This window comes from Condylura cristata, unplaced genomic scaffold (genome assembly GCF_000260355.1).
Source record: "Condylura cristata isolate star-nosed mole 26May11 unplaced genomic scaffold, ConCri1.0 scaffold00024, whole genome shotgun sequence".
Taxonomy (NCBI): domain Eukaryota; kingdom Metazoa; phylum Chordata; class Mammalia; order Eulipotyphla; family Talpidae; genus Condylura; species Condylura cristata.
The window spans coordinates 28,866,676-28,871,596 of NW_004567125.1; positions in this window are offsets into that span (position 1 = coordinate 28,866,676).

Sequence of the window (4,921 nt, forward strand, 5' to 3'; positions counted from 1 at the left end):
AATCACCTACCTTGCAAAAAGGGGCTTATCAAATATGAATTTTCTCAATTCACTTTACTGTTTTTATATTTCACATATAACACTTTTTCTTCCACACCTCTTAACACTTGATTCAGCTCCCTGAATCATCTGCCTTAGGTTTTATTCCTTTCATCCATTTGTTAAGTATAATGTAATACAAGCGGGTGCACAGATTTAAATTGTAAGAATTTCTGAATTAACAAACACACTACAGTGTTCATTTATTTATATTTCAAAAGAGAGCCCCATCGGGTTTAACTCTTAACTTTTTTGAATGGAGATCATGTCGCTTTACCTTACTGTTTAGATTTAGGAAGTGCAGGATCTTCCACTTCAAGTCTTGTCCTGGCACCCCACCACCAAAGCTCCTGTTGTCTGCCACGTAACCCATTGTCCGCCCTCCCAGGCTGAACATCTCATGTCCATAGTAACCTTGCAAGGGTTAGTGCTTTAGTCTGTCTTCGTCTCACGTGTTTTCTGGTGTCTCTACATTCCACATATAAGTGACACCATGACACCATCCTGGGTTTTCTTCCCCCTTCGACTTCTTTCACTTAGCATAATCCCTTCCAGTTCCATTCATATTGCAGTAAGGGCCTGAGTTTATCTTCTTTGAAAGTAGAATTATATTCCATTGTGTTCATAGACCACATCTTTATTTAAAAATTAAATATATTGTTAGCCCATATTATTCATTTTTGTACAAAATTTGATTTTTTTTCCTTTGTATATTCCCCATCAATCCCCCCGATATCACCTCTGAACAATAATCACTGTCTCATGTGCTCTTCCCTCCCCTGTTTGGGTACATCACCCTTCCTTTCCCTTTTTGTCTGTCTCCAATGTACAGTTTCAAGCTAGCTTTCTCTTTTGTTTTTGATGCCTTGTTTGATCCACCCATACTCCTCCTATAAGTAAAAACATCTACTATTTTATATTTCATTCTTTTTTTATTTCAGAACAGAATAACTTCTAGCTCCATCCATGTTGCTTCAAATGGCATGTGTTCATTTTTTTTTTTTTGGCTGCTGAATTATTATTCCATTGTGTTCAGATATGACATCCTCTTAATCCAGTCATCTCTTTGGGGCATTTAGGTTATTTCATGTCTAACCTATTGTCAATACTGCTGCAATACTCACTGCAGTGCAGGTTTCCTTTCAAATGAATATTTTGTGTCCTTTGAGCAGATTACCTGAGTCATAAGGTAGCTCCATTTCATTAGTTAGTGTACTAAATACAGTGTTTCCCATAGTTATCCCACATCTTCTTGATCCATTCACCTGTTTTAGGGCACTAAAGTTTTTTCCATAGCTTGGTTATTGTAAATTGCACTGCAATCAACATAGGAGTGGAAATTTCCCTGTGAATTAGTCTATTTGTGATCTTTGTGTAGACACCAGCTAGACACGCAATGCAGAGAACTACAGAAGACTACGGATTGCTGAGGTGCCCAGCAAAGATCAGAATAAATCCCCACCACATAATACCATTGGCTTTTCAAAGCATTATGCTAAATCCTTAGCTTCAGAGGTACTTCTGATACATCAAAAGTAAGTTGATACAATAAACTGAGCTGGGAAACCAAGATATCCATGATCCTCCAGTAGAATAGGGAAAAGTGACTCTATCAACAAAGACCAGTTGAATATTGTCTATTAAAAGAAAAACTATAAACAAGAGTCAGTGGTACTCTCCAGAAGGACAGAACACATTACCCTGGGTGAATAGATATGGGCATGGAAGAAACAACAAGGAAGAAATTAACATGAGAATTGGGAGGCAAGTCAGTGGTAATCAGGTGAGGCAAGAACTTGTGATTTTATATGAAAATACAAGGAAAAGCGCCCCCAGCCAGAAAAACTAATACAAGCTCATTAGAACAAAATTCTGAAGGAAAACATTCACCAAGTCTTGATTTGAGATATTTTTATTTCTCAGACATCGGTTTGTACCATGAGTACTTTGTGGGATATTCCTCACGTCTTCATTCCTTCTCTGATTTTTGCTGTCACTCTCTACAGAAGAGCTCATTGAATCAGTAATCGTCACTCATTGCTTGCCCTTCTGATTATGGAAGGGAATCCAGGCAGCAAGGGTATTTCACCTGAAGTTTGAATTCATCACTAGAGAACAGCAGCTTTTCCCTCTTTGGATGAAGATTGTTCTGACCTCACTTTTCTATGTGAATACAAAAAAAGGGAATCCAATTTCAATAATAATAGTAATTCCTGACAAACCTGCCTCTCGAGTGTGATTCCTTCAGTATTTCTAGGGGATGAGGTGTTTACTTATCTTGTTGACTTTGAATGTGATGTGTCTATAGAACAAATGAGCTAGAACCAGAGTGGGAAAGAAAAGATGTGGAATTGACTCCCTGCCAGAGGGAAGGTCACTGAAATGATGTCACCACAGAGAACTGAAGGCCAAGGATCTTCTCAGCCTAACCACACACTTTTCCAGTGAGTTCTGGGTTGTCATTTCTTACCTCGTTAATGGAGTTCATGGGCTTCTGCAAATTGGCTAGAAAAGATACAGCTTCATCTGAGATTAGGGGAGTGACCAGTCAAAGTCAAGTCAGCCTGTGTCTCAGAGGCAGAGACTTGTGACCTGGCACTGATGCTGTCATGATTTTACCTTTACTGAAGCTAAACAGTTTTTATTTAGTGGCACTTTATATCTAAGAAACTCTTTCTTGATTGAGATTCCTGTTTAACATTTTATCAATATGAATACAAAACAAAATCCTCTACAAAATTTTCACTCATCGCAAATTACACCATTATAAAATTCAGTGACTACCAAGAGTTATGTTTTCTCAAGGGACACAATTCAAAAAAGGCAACCTATATATACACATGCCCCTGTCTGTCCACTTCCTGCTGCTCCTGGCTGCTCCACAGAGGTAAAAATGCCCCAGGCCTGGCTCCTCCACAAACTCCAATGGGGTGGCAGGAGATTGCCCTCCCCTGAGCAGGCAGCGCTCAGGAGCACAGGCCTTTGGGACCAACGCACAGGGCCACAATGTGCCATTCACCTCTGATGCTGTCAGCACCTGGATTCCTTCCAGCCCCTGTAACACAAGATTTTGATAGGAGCAGAACACAAGATACCCCAATACAGGTAGTCAATAGACTGATCTCTGTCTGTCAATCATCAGAAAAAAATTAGATAGTATGTTGATCTAAATAATAATAAAAAGGAGAATGAAACTTTTGGGTGCCGAACAAACTGTGGTGAGAGAATATTTATACTTGTGAATAAAAAAACAAATTCCTCTGACACAAATAATTCCTGTTTTGTTATTATATTTGTCTAGTAAGTCTTATTATATTCTTATCAGGAGACTTAGAAGGATCATAGGAGGACTCACAGTGAGGATGGCTTTCCGGAGTGTCCCACGGAGGCAGCAGTCATGGTCAGTTTCTACAGAAGTCCCCACCATTTCTACCCAGGATGCCACTGATCAGTCTGTTTATAGACAAACTGAAATAGATGGGGAGAGAATGAGGAATCTCCAAGACATATACAACATATCTGCCACAAAATATCATTTACGGGAAAACTAAACCAGCCTCCACAAGCTAAGTTTATCAAATATCTCCTTAAGAGGAGCAGGAGGAAGCAGACTCAAAGGACAGGAAATCATTGGTAATTGGGGTTGGGTAGTAGGGACAGGAGTGCTGGTGAGTTCACTACTAACAGAGCTGAAGAAGTCTCTGTACATACATATCTCAATCCAGCAAAATTTACTCGTTTAAAAGGGCTAACACACAACAGTTATAACACAATTTATATTAAAATTTTCATGAAAACTTCTAGATATTTTAATTTGCCTATACATACATTGCAAATATATTTTTTAATATTTATTTATTTATGCGTATAGAACTGGGGTACAAGCCAGAGGTACAGGGTCTTTGAGAGGATTCACCAGAGTCAAAGTGGGGAGCAGAACCGGTAGTTCGATATAATACACTGCTGAGGGGAGCAAAGGGCGGGTCTGGAGGTGTCTGCAGCACCATGTGGGTCATCCCAGGGCTGGGGATTGAACTGGCACTGAAGGGGCTGTGACTTGCGTGCAGTGCTGTGTTTTAGTGGGTTGGGCCAAAAGGAGGGCCATAAAGTCTTATTAATAGCAGAATATATGATATTTGAGAGTGAATTTAAAATTTGGAAAAAATAATTAAGTACAGACTTACACTGAATAAGAAATCTCCATTCTTGTTTTGCATATTCACCAGTTATTTCCAGTTAGAAAGAATCTATGGAGTCCAATCCAAAATATGACACATTGGAAGGAAGAATAGGAAAAAGTATTACAACTTACAAGGTACAGATCAGCAGGAAATCCCCCAAATGCAGGGTCAGTGAGGCTCAGGCCTGAGCCCCAACAAAGAGCTCTGTGCTCAACACTCAGCCGGCGGGAGCTTCTTCTCAGGCTGAGCCTCTACAGATGTCCCTCAGTGGCCAAACATGCCTGGGACAGCTGAGGATCCCACAGCAAAGCTGCCCTAGGCCCCTGGGGTTGACATGCAGGTGCTTCTAGCCTGAGGCCCCTGGGGCACAAAGGCCAGGCTGAGAAAGCTCTGCTGGCAGTTGGGGAGCAACTGTCACTGTCCTGGGAGTGCGGATTGCGCGCCCCCTGCTGTCCATGCTGAGAACTACTGCCTCTCCCTGGCTGTGATCAGCAGGTGGCGCTGTGGGGCTCCAAGCCGCAAACTGATCTCTGGGACGAGTCCTAAGGGCAGGACCAGGAAACAAGGAAATCTTACATTGTTTGTGTTTTGGACGAAATCTGAGTCCATATTTGTGTATGCTTATTTTAAAAATTTAAATGATCTTTTGGTAAGGAACAAGAAATTGAGTTTACTTCCTAAAGTCTTTAATAAAATATTGT